Raw genomic sequence first — 13002 nt, 5'->3', positions numbered from 1 at the left:
ACCTAGCAGTGTCCTTCCATCCCTTAGCCAGAAGTCATCTCATTAGCATACATAAGACATTCTGACCACTCAGGGATTCCAACGGTTCTAGGAACTCTGTGCCAGCAACCTGGAACAAAGACGAAATATTAACTTTTTGTTACACCACGTGCTGAACATAAATACAAATGGTGGCTATTGGTGTCTTTATTAATACCAAATAGTAGTCAGTCTTGCAGGTGCCTCCCCAGCATTGAATGGCAAACATATGGTTTAAGTGAGACTGCCCACCCCCATCCCTATGCTCCTATCTTCCTTCTAACAGTCAGTGGTTCGAGAATGGACAAACAACAGGAACAAGGAGCCAATGGCATTCCCCTGATCACAGGGAAGGGCTCTGAATTGATCTAATCGGTGTGAACCTCAACACTTTTGAACAACAGTTAGGAAAACTCTTTCCCTAGATGTGAACAAGGATACACATCATTCTGGAAGCTACTAGCAGCCATTTTACCACCCTGAAAAAAACACACTGCAAAAGCTGGCAGGAAAGGCCAGTCCCAAAGCAGGGCTTCTCAATAGCCTGTAACAGTTTATTACAAGGTCAGGACAGAAATAAGCATGTTTAGAAACATTTACAGCAACTTGGCAGAAAAGTTTTACATCTGTTGAATTTAACTTTAAAAATATGGGATAGGGCTTCCCTGGTGGCGCAGTGGTTGAGAATCTGCCTGCCAATGCAGGGGACACAGGTTCGAGCCCTGGTCTGGGAAGATCCCACATGCCGCGGAGCAACCAGCCCCGTGAAGCACAACTACTGAGCCTGCGCGTCTGCAGCCTGTGCTCCGCAATGAGAGGCCGCGACAGTGAGAGGCCGGCGCACCGCGATGAAGAGTGGGCCCCACTTGCTGCAACTAGAGAAAGCCCTCGCACAGAAACAAAGAGCCAACACAGCCATAAATAAATTAATTAATTAATTAAAAAATATATATATGGGATATATTTGTCTTTTTAAATTTCATTTTTCTAGTAATTCACTTGTGTTTGTATTGTATTTTATAAAAGTACTGACCTGCACTGGTTTAGAATTTTTTCTTAAAAAATTCCTTTCCTCAGATAGCTTTAGAAGCACTGGCCTGAAGATCTGAGCAATGAAGCCACAGCCTTGTACAAACCATACCTAAACCCGGTATGTCGTCTCTACTGTTTAGTTCACTGAGCCAACAGATACTCTACTGCTTAAGCCTATTTGAGTTGAATTTTCTGCCATTTACAATAGAATCTATCCTACCTGATACTGGAAACTGATTACCAACCCAAAGTAAGGTGGAAGAATGGACAAAGATGGAGGTAAGATACAGCACAGGCAAAGGTACCAAGAATTCCAATCATTACATAAAACTCTACATGAAACTGAAGAAGAAAATATCCAAGCAAAGATATATATTCAGATAAAGGCTTTCAGAGCCCTGAAATTAAACGGCCACCTTGATGGATTTCCTTCCTTTAAAAAATGAACCCGTGCAAACATTTCATTGTTTCACTCATTTCAGCAACTGTCAATTTTGAGCCAAATGAATTATCTTCAAGCAAATGTCACACACAGTGGGAGTGATTTCATTTTCCTAAATTGTTGTCAAACCTTTGAATACTGAAGCTTCCAAAAAAGGAGACTTGGAAAAATGACAGTTTAGAGGTGGGAAAGAAACATGAGTTATTTCAAAGCAGCAGCCTGTGATACAGTGAAATCTTTCTTCTAAAGTGCCTCCATCTAACATTTTTCAAGCTGCAATCATTTCAACTGCTGGCTTTCACTATATTTATGCTAAAATTTAGCTGATTTATTTTAATAGTATTTTACCAGGGTGAAAAGCCAAAAATGAATAGAGGAAAAAAAAGGAAAAGAAAATATTACTGTAGGTTTTAAAGATAAAACTAGAAATGGAAGGAATTAGGAAAGAATGAAGAATGAACTTTGTTAAGAAAATTGTTGACTAGTTTTATCTCCTTTATGAATCTAAAACAACCCTAAAACAGAATGAGGTTACTCTAAGTTAGAAGCCCATGTGTAATAGGTGAGGTGAGTAGGTTATGGGGGGAGGCGGGGGAGGTACCCACCCTGTATAATCAGTTCAAGCCCAGGGAACTCCTAAAACCCTTAACAAGATCTGGTAAATGAGGCAGTTAGCAAGGAGTCATAGCCTCCTCCAAAGCTTCCCTCACTGGGGGGTCCAGGGACATTTTCCCCAGGAGTCTGAGATCTAGAAACTTTCTATTTGTTTTTTCTTTTTTTTTTTTGATGTTTTAAAAATTAATACATAATAATATAAGCATACTTTAGGCCATTCACATGCCAACCTTCTTACAGTCAAGTAATCTCAATTCCTACAACTGCATTTATAAGCATGCTGGTACCAAGATCACTCAAAATGACAGCATTTAATTCTTGTTAGTGTTTCTCAAGCCGCAATGCGTGCCCCTAGACATAGTCTCAGAGGTCCACATTAGCTGAAGTTTGAGAAGCTTGAGCCTACTTAATACTATCATCCATTTGGAAGGAAGAACAAATAAATTACTTTATAGTTAAAAACCGAGGAATGATATGAGGCCCTGAGGAGCACACAAGATCACTTCCACAATATTCCTTACAAAAATGCATAACCTTCATTCAGCCATGAAGAAACAGCCAACAAACCCAAAATGAGGGGCATTCTACAAAATAACTGGCCTCTACTCTCCAGAGTGTCAAGGTTATGAAAGACAAAGAAAGGTGAGGCATTGCTCCATATTAAGACGACTAAGGCACTATGACAACTGAATATAACATGTAATCCTGGATTGGATCCTAGACCAAAAAGAACATTAATGGGACATTAACTGGCAAAATTTATATAAGGTCCCTGGATAATAATATTAAATCAATGTTTAGTCCCTGATTTTTGATCACTGTACGGTGATTATTTAAGACCCTTATATTAAGAAAATCTAAATGAAGAATGTAAAGGAATTCTTTGTACTTTTTGCTATTTTTTGGAAAGCCTAAAATTATTTCAGAATAAAAAGTTTAAAACACTAAAAAATTTTAAATAGACAAGGAACTGTATGAAACAACAAAAAAGAAACCAAAAGCAGCAAAAACCTGTACAATGTCTATTAATGTCCAGTGGACTAAGGGGTCTCGTCTCCTCTGCAGAGATGGCCCTTATCGAGATCTAACCAATGCATGATGTCACTCTCATTTGGCTTCCCGAGTAGGTTTCCCTCCAGAACTCATGTCCAGACCCCTTTGTGGCTCTAGTCTTTTTTTTTTTTTTTTTTTTTTTTGCGGTACGCGGGCCTCTCACTGTTGTGGCCTCTCCCGTTGCGGAGCACAGGCTCAGGACACGCAGGCTCAGCGGCCATGGCTCATGGGCCCAGCCGCTCCGCGGCATGTGGGATCTTCCCGGACCGGGGCACGAACCCGTGTCCCCTGCATCGGCAGGCAGACTCTCAACCACTGCGCCACCAGGGAAGCCCTAGTCTTTAACATTAACCATCTGATATTTTAGTTTACATGAATCTCTTATGATTTGAGTTAACAAAAGCCCAATCCCCAGAGTCCAATCACCTTACAGGTGTGCTGAGAAAAGAACTGATTCTCCAGGTTATTAAAGCTAAGAGCCAGACCCCAAACTATGGCGATAAAGAGCTACTTGCCGTGGGCCCTGCCCAACAACCATTCTGCAAGCCTGTAACACCCAAAGATCGTTACTGCCCACACTTTCTTGCAAAGATTAACAGGCAGCTCCCAACAAAAAGAATGTACTCAAGGTACAGTCATTTTGTAAAGCAGGAGATGTCAGCAGCCAGCTTTGACTCTTGCTGAATAAAGGATTATGGAGGACAAAATAGCCAAGGGCCAAGAGCCAAACTCATACACAACTCAGCAAAGGTTTAGCAGCCTGTTGGTTTCAACTGAATAACCTTTTTATATGGCTCCCTTAGGACCTATATCCACAGTGGCCTAGAACGATCCTTATGAAAGGTAATCCTATCCATGTCTTTCCCCAACCTAAAACTCTTAGATAGTTTTCCGTTGCATTTGAAAAAGAAACCAAAATCCGGGTGGTAGCCTGGTGTCCTGGGCCCTTCCCTCTACCCCACACTTCATCAGGGTCCCTCCCCCTTGCACCCTCCAGTCCCTGAGTCAGCCTTGATCTTCACTCCAAAGACTTAGTGCAAACTGTGCTCTTTGTCTAGAATGTCTTCCCACCCCTCTACCCCGACATACACACACACACACACACACTTTAGCCTAGCTAACTTCCACTCATCAATATCATTCAGGTTTCAGCTTAAATATCACTTAATCAGCAAAGCTTTCACTGACCAACCTTGAGAACTAATGAGCGCCCTGTTTGGTGGTGTTCTCATAGCACCCTACAATTTCTCTTCATAGAACCTACCACCACTTCTAATTACATAAAGGCTCTTGGTCTCCTGATTAGATTAGGAGCAACCAGAGGGCAGGGACTAAGTCTGATTTGCAAACCACCACATCCCAATGTCTAGCACAGCATTTTGCACTTCAGACACAGGGGTGGATGATCCTGCCCAAGTCCTCGGCTTCTTTCAAGGTTTAAATGAAGCATAGTATGTCAAGCACATAGATACGGTAAGCACTCACTATGTGATAGCTATTAGAATTATGGGGACTTCCCTGGTGGTGCAATGGTTAAGAATCCGCCTGCCAATGCAGGGGACATGGGTTCGAGTCCTGGTCCAGGAAGATCCCACATGCCACGGAGCAACTAAGCCCGTGCGCCACAACTACTGAGCCTCTGTTCTAGAGCCCATGAGCCACAACTACTGAGCCCACGTGCTGCAACTACTGAAGCCCACGCGCCTAGAGCCCACACTCGGCAACAAGAGAAGCCATGGCAATGAGAAGCCCATGCACCACAACAAAGAGTAGCCCCCACTCGCCACAACTAGAGAAAGCCCACGCGCAGCAACAAAGACCCAGAGCAGCCAAAAATAAGTAAATAAATTTATTAAAAAAAAAAAAGAATTACGTCATGATGCCTTTGCTCTAAATATGCTTGAAATTTACAACTGCTTTTTCTTTCACCTGCTGGAGGAGAAAAAAGCCTAGTAAAAGATGCCAAGTTGTCATTTTTTCAATGATATTTTTTGACTGTTAAGTCAGCTTATTTTTAGGATATTGAAAAACTTCAAACTGCAAGGTATAACATCAAGAAAGAAAATGCTTCTAAAATTAACACTACACTTTTTTTACTCTGAGATAAATCTATACTCATCATCAGTACATTTTCACTTCCCTCTGTAGCCTTTATTGTTGCCTTCTCTTTCAAACACCTGGTTATTACAGTAAGGGCATTTGCTCCTTTATCAAACAACAAAGACCCCTCTAATAACTTTCATGAAAATGAGTTTTAACTATGGCCAAAACTTCATTTGCTTGAAAAACTTGCTTCTACCTCAACTATGAACTCATGAAAGTAGGATAAATCACAGCTATCCTGAGCAGTCCTTGTTCATAGGAGGATTTAAAATCATTCACAATTGTTAAGTTAGTGAAAAGATAAAAGTGGGGGATTGAAACACCCAAACTGATCATTTTTTCAAGATATGTTTCACTGTAACAGCAGCTAAATTCTCCTGGGCCCAGGCAATATACTCAGGCAAAGGAAACCAGAGGAGAAATGAGAATTCAAGTGTGCTGTTTCCTTAGAAGAAAACTACACTTTAAAGAACTTGGCTCTAGAAAATGTCTCCACTGAACTTCCAGATATATATATGTGTGTGTATATATATATATATATATGTATGTATATATGTATATATATATATATATACATATATAAAACATGCAGCAATATCTAGCAGCTGCATGCAAAGCCCAGTGGGTAATTCAACGATGGACAAAGATGGGGGTAGGGGGAGACTTTCCTTCTACCCTCCTAGGTTCGATAGCTAGGTCTACAAAATAAACTGAGAACAGGCAGATTAACAGGAGAAAAGGTCTACAAATTTATTCATTTTTAATATTACACACATGTGGACATCACAGGAAAAATAAAGTGAGTACCCAAAAGAAAGCAGTGACATTTGAGAGTTTATATACCATCGTGATACGGCAAAGAAAGGGAGGGATGTTTGTTGGCCTCTCAGGGGAGAGTAAATGATTTTTAGGTAAGATGAATGGGCCCTTAGAAGAACAGATGGGAGACATGAGAGTTTGTTATAAAGTCTGTCTGGGTGTGGTGTATGTGAAGAGGTAATCTTCCCCGGTTGATGAAACTCCTGGGGAGAGGATCTGTGACAACTGAGTTCCTTTTGGAGGGTCCGTCTTTAGGTAGATAAGGGGAGTTCAGAGAAAGCCGCGCACTGCATTTGCTGTTTTTCAAGTGCCTTTAGTTTAAAACAATCAATATACCAAAGTGGCACATTTTGGGAGGTATGTCGTGAACTCCTTCAGATGACAGCATGATCCCTATCCTCACAGCCATCGGATAAACAGACACATAATACATACAAATATGCACACACATACATCTGCTACTGTGACTCTCATGAAAGCTAAGAACCTTGGTGGGGGGCACGGGTGTTTATGCAAAAGCAAAAGCAGCTCTCTTAACTGTTCTCCCCTTTAACGTACTTGCCAGATTAATCAGCACATCCCACTGCCTCTGTAGAGCATAACAACTGATGTTCCAGCACACCAGCGGCTCACAGCTAGTAAGAGGTGCTACCTGAGCCCAGGGCTTCTCAAGGTGTGGTCCAGAGATGGATGCCAGTCTGCAAACTATTTGTTACCAGCTGCCCAGGAAATGGAGAGTGAGCATTTACAAACGTGGGTAGTCATTACACACAGTTGCTACATCCAAGTGCGTGAATAGTGAACTCATCTCAGTGACCAGTTCTGGCGGTGCTGACCTTGTGAGGTGAGCTGCATGACGCACCAGCTGCCTACTAGTCAAGTGCTGTAGAACCATGTGACCACGAGGAATGGTTTAAGGTTACTTTGTTAATACATTTTAATATAAATGTATTAAAGTCCACATCCATTTTTTTCATCAAAAGATCATTTAAATTTGACCATAAGTTTAAAGGACAAGTTGGAACTGGCTATTGAGGAAGAACTGAAGGTGAATTTTGACACTAGAACATTGCTTGCTTCATTTTGAAGAAAAGTGAAAAATGAAGATCTTCAGCTTGCTGAAACTGCTTTGCCTTTTTTCATCTTCATCAACATCCCTCTACAAGGCCAGTTCCGCTACCATGAGTGTTATTAAAACAAACCCACAACCAGTTTAGATATACGTTATCCATTAACCCCAAGATAAGCTATCACTAACCCAGCCTAGAGTAGATAAACAAGAAGTTCATTTCGGACACTAAAAATCTTAAGCACTGATATACACAGAGTTTGTTAGAAGTATACATAGGGTATTTAATGTGGGGCACCATCATTTTACTCACAAATTTTGTTTAGTTATAACTGGATTAACAAATTAACAAGAGTAATAGTGATTCTTTATGTGAACTGCCTACACACATGCTTCTGAAGAACATGTACAGATTTTGTAATTTTTTCCCACAATATTTGTTGTGCTTGTACTTACTGAGATGTAATTTTATTTATGTTGTTTCTAAAATGTTAAAAAGAATTAAGGCTTGCATATCATATGTCTTTTTTATTTCTTTCCTTTTTTGTTAATAATAGTATAGGTCCATGACAGATAGAAAATAAAAAGACTAGACCTTCACCATATATAGGTTAAGAAGCAGTGATGTGCTCCCACCAGCAAAGCTGTATCCTCCTCTAGGGTGAGATGTGTTTACTTTTATTTATACCAGTTGTTCTTATAATTTAATTTAATTGTACCCAAACACATAATAAATTGTATATAAATACATAAAATATGAGTTCAGAAAAAATGTTTCTATGAAAACGAAGTTGAACATCTGAATACTGTGGAATAACACAATAAAAGAGTAACACTAAAATAACTGCTGTTATATTAGGCATGAAGAAGTGGCAAAGGATGGGGAGGCAAATCAGAAAAATCTGGAAGGATTCTACATTCATAGTTCACAAGTATCCTGAAGTTCCAATAACCCTTTAAAGCAAGCCAAACCGAAAACCAGGTGGACCAGACGTCACAGGTTATGGTTTATGTGCCATAAACAACATGGAAACCATTTACCAGGTCCTACCTCAGAAATCAGCAAACAGATGTACATTTATATGTTTGAATTTAAAATAAAATGCTTAAGATATAAATGTAGCTTTTTTTTTTACACTTCTCCACTTCAACTGAGCAGCTGCTGGTCATGATAATCCCAGATAAGAGAGCTTATCCTGTAAATACAAAATTCTGCACAGAATATTCAAGAGATTCTGGCCTCCTGGCTCTATTACTGAGACATAACTGGTAGATGATAAAACGGGGACAAAATACAATGTACAGGAAAGATACACCAATCACAAAAAGTATAAAGACTCCAAAAAGAGGTTGTAACCACATGAAGAAAATGTAACAATTTGTGAAACTGCACAGCATATGTCTCTTTTTAGTAACATTATACCCACACCCAATTCCTACAGAGAATATGCTTTTTAGCAGTCAATAGCATTAACCAAATAAAAGCAGAGCCCTCAGGGGACTTTCTTTCAAAGGTCAAGAAACAAGCGCAGAATCAAAAAGCAATATATTAAAAAGTCCTTCATGAGATACTGCAAAACATTTTCCCTTACTATCAATATAGAAAGCTGTTTTGAACCATAAACCAAACTAAGCCAAAGCCATAGGTTTAGTTTAATTCTGAACTCAGACTTTTTTATAGCTTATCCACATTGGCCCACAGCTCAGGATTAAAGTTTTAATTTAGCGTTAGGAAAAATAAGCAAAACAAATGAAAAGTACAATAGTGTGATGAGGGAAATTAACATAGGAAGTCTCATTTAGCATTAATGGGTTGAAAAAACTAAAATTATAGGGAAAAAATTTTAAGATTGTATTAATACTCAAATTGAAATGACTTGAACAAAAACTCATTTTGAACTAATAGTCCTATCCCCACTTCAAAGCACTGGGACTTGGCTGAATTAATACAAAATTTCACTGTCAATTATACTACGCAAATGAAATAAAATGGAAACAATATGCAGAAAAAAAGGGGAGGCCAAAGAACCGTGTAGAGGAGGAAAAATAATTTTCCCTCCACACTCCTGAGTTCTTAGCTGAAACCCTTGTAATAAAAGACAGATTAACAAGAGAAAAACAAACAGAAACTTATTAACATGTATACTTTGTATACATGGAAGATACCCGGAGGAAAATGAATAACTCAAGGAGGTGCCTTAGAATTCAGACTTAAACACCATCCTAGTAGGGAAAGGGGAGGGGGCAGCTGGCCTCTTAGCGGAAAGTAAATGATTTTCTGGAAAGATGAATGGGCCCTTAGAAGATTAGGCAGGACGTATGATAGTTTGTAACAAAGTCTGTCTGGGGGTGGTGTCGACACCTAGGCTCCTCTCCTGCGATAAGAGTCAGTCCTCCCTGGTTGATGAAGCTCCTGGAGTGAGGATCTATGACAACTAAGTTCCTTTTGGAGGATCTGTTTTCAGGCAGATAAGGGGAGTTGGGTCAAAGCCTCTCCCTTGCATCTATTGTTTTTTTCAAGCGCCTACAATTCAGAATAATCAATACATCAAAGTGGCATATTCGGAGGTGGCACGTCCTAAACTCCTACAGTCATATTTTGGGGTGGCGTATGCCGCTACCCTCCACATGCAAAGCCTAAACCATGCTGTGGAGGGACACTGGGCCGATGTCCCGGGTCCTGCCCTCCACCTGTGGCTCTACCGATAATTAGCACCATGACCCTGTTTGCTTTAATTCTCGGCTCCCCATCTGTGATCTCTGGGAGTCAGCTGATGTACACACACCACAGGTGCTACCCACTCTAAGATTCTATTGCCCTGGAACTAAACATACAACTGAAATGGACTGAAGCTCTTATGGGCAATGGAAGGCAAGAAGCAAACATAAAATCTACTACAGTGACAGATCTGGACACTCACCCACGTGGCTGATAGTTATTCTGGTTATGAAACAAAGGAAAAAATGGGGAAACATGCAGCCTACAAAGCAATGTCAAGGACTACCACGTTTTTATAATTCCTCCTGGCAAAATGATAAAACCAAAATATAACTTTAAAAAATTGTTGCACTAAAATAGGTTTTCTTCCTTATTTTATAATTGGCAAAAATTTATTTTTAAAAAACACAAAGGAAATATATTGAGACAAGAGATTCACAGTGTTTATGTAAAGACTGCTTTACTGGCATCTTTATCTTCTCTTAGAATGCTAAATTAATTCTTTCTTTTTAAGTGAAAAGGTGATAACGAAGTAATTAAGAACATATAATCAGAACTAGATGGCCTGGGTCCAAGTCCCACTTACCAGCTGTATATCCTTGAGCAAGGTTCAGTTTCCTCATCTGCAAAATGAGGATAACATGGTCTCAGCACCTCACATGGCTGTTGAGAGTTAACAGGAGTCAATATATATAAAGCACTAAGCACAGTGTCTCTGGCACACACAAGAACCTATACGTGTTCACTAATAGTTTATGGTAACTTCATGTTTAACTAAACACAGATGTTCACTAATACACCAAATGAAAACCAAACAACATCAAGACCCTAGAAAACTGCACATGAAAATATCAACATTAAACATTTAAAACATTAAAATAATTCCAAAATATGACATATATATGTCCTATGACAGATGTATGATAGCTATAACAGTAGCTTCATTTAAGTGTTTTCCCAGGCTCCAATCCTTCGTCAATCCATGCTATCCACTAGAGGAAACTTCCTAAAGCAATGCTGGGTTTAAGTCACTCCCTGCAAGAACCTTAACGACTCCACACAGTACAGGGTAACCCTCAGACCCCAGAACCAGACTAAATGAGCCACTAGCACACTGTACTTCACAGTATTTACCACAGTTTGTAATTACATACTTGAGTGATTGTTTGGTTAATACCTTTCTCACCACTAGAACGAAAACCCAGGAAGTAAGGCCTGCATTTTACCCACCACTGTCTATCATGAGGCATGGCCTGCTGCAGGTGGCGATAAGTATTTGATGGATGAATGAATGACCCTCAGCATCCATCAAGGCTCACAGCAACACCTCATAGGTATGACCCTTCATGGCTTACAAAACACTCATATAAATTTTCTCATCTGAGCCTCACAGTAAGCCTTTAGGGAAGGCAGAGGCCCAAAATTCAGAGCCACCCAAGGTCACATTCAGTAGCAAAGAACCAAAGTGCCAACCCCTAGTCTGGAGTTCCTTCCAGAATATTCTCCTGCCCGAGTTAAATCCAATAAAACATACTAAGGCCTCGGCCTGGCCTCACACTTTCCAGCCTCTGTGGTTTTCACTCTTTCCTTCTACTCACCTAGAACTGCCTCCGACCTCTTTTCCTGCTTTTCATTCATTCAGCCAGGATTTATTAAGGACTGTGATTGATGGGCAAACCTTCCTCCTTTCTTCAGGGCCCACTACTGTGTCATATATGTGCCATTTCTAGTGCATGGACATCTGTGTATTTACTCAACAAAATGTCTTTCATTGTACAGACATTTATTTGTTCTTTCAATATAATAGTGAGCACCTACTAACTGTCCTACTGCGTGAGGTTCCAATGAGAACTGCACAGTTGGAATACTGGTGTCCTAGTGGCTTGAAAAACTACTGCAGTTTCTAGAAGAGCATAACAATGTAACTCAGTCTGCTTTAAAAAGCAATACAATTGCAGCCGTTCACAGTCTGAGACATCCCAGGTACCTTAATTAAGAAGTAAAGCAGCCACCAATATCCACCAAAATTATACAGATTTTATCAATTTTCATATCATTTTAAAAAGGAATACAGATTAAATTTATGTACCATCATTTAAAAAAATAAAAAGACTCACACAACGACATCCACAAGCAAAGTATCTTCAGGTCTACTCCATCAAAATGGTTTTTGTACATCAGGTCTTTTAAACAGTTATCGGCCCTTCTCAAACTTGTCAGCTCAAAAGCACACACAATTAAAATGGAAACAACAGATTCAGGAATCCGACTCCTCTGAATTACTAGCACAGAACCACAACTCTAAATACTACAGCAATAAACCTGCAATAATCCTCGTGAAATACAGTATCAATTAAATGTTGGTGCAAGAAATGTAATGCAGAATTACTGCCGTATTAACACTCCCTGAAGATAAATCGCCAAAGACTTTAAACAAGTGAAAATCAATTCTATGAATATTTAACACAGCTGGCTTTATTTAAAATTTCCCATAACACACACACTGGCATAAAAAAGAGCCACAAAGGGTTAATAATTCGAGATTATATATGAATTCAGAAGAAAGGAAGACAGCAGCCTAGGAATCTTCCTTTATCTTGGAAATGACAATATTTTACAGCCTCGGGGGGAAAGAAGACAAAACAGTATTCCATAATGTTAACTCATTACAAGATTTAATAGAAACACTACCCAACTAATTTTAATCCTCCTCTTTCTTTCCCACCTAAATTTCATTGCTGAATTTAAGAGGCCAATCTCAGATAAGACAAAAAGGAAAGTTTCAAGAACACAATAACGAGAGGAATGGACAAAAACCTGAGAAATCACTTGTCTCGAGGGCAAAGGCTTGGGTCTGTGAATCCGTATAAAGCTGTATGTCTGTCTCTACCTCACGATCTCCTACACGGACACAACTGCTTTCAAACACCGTGGTCCCACAGGTCTTGAACAAGCCTAAGTAAACCTGCAGAATGGTGGGATTGTGCTGGTTTGCTTGCTTGAGGGTCTTTAAAAGTAGAGAGAAACTTGCCCAGGTGTTTTCTTATATCTTCCAATGGACCAAGGGGCCTCCCCACCCCCATTTAAGTCTCCCAATCACCCTGCCTTTCCACACCTTGACCATCTACGAGG

General features: G+C 39.8%; 1 protein-coding gene across 12 annotated transcripts in view; it reads right to left on the bottom strand.

Annotated features, from left to right (window-relative positions):
* The window catches only part of APBB2 (amyloid beta precursor protein binding family B member 2), a 369238-nt gene that overhangs the window by 325448 nt on the left and 30788 nt on the right, over positions 1-13002 (bottom strand). For 8 of the 12 annotated variants that reach the window (XM_024731651.1, XM_024731661.1, XM_024731662.1 and 5 more), the window contains exon 3: positions 10457-10493. The exons of the other annotated variants lie outside the window; for them this stretch is intronic. The gene's annotated coding sequence lies outside the window, so the exon portion shown is untranslated. The remainder of the gene's footprint in view (positions 1-10456; positions 10494-13002) is intronic. 12 annotated transcript variants of the gene reach the window in all.

Source organism: Neophocaena asiaeorientalis, unplaced genomic scaffold, assembly GCF_003031525.2.
Source record: "Neophocaena asiaeorientalis asiaeorientalis breed wild unplaced genomic scaffold, Neophocaena_asiaeorientalis_V1.1 scaffold39, whole genome shotgun sequence".
NCBI lineage: Eukaryota > Metazoa > Chordata > Mammalia > Artiodactyla > Phocoenidae > Neophocaena > Neophocaena asiaeorientalis.
Note: the sequence above shows the minus strand (reverse complement) of the source record. Positions and strands in the feature narration are given on the sequence as shown.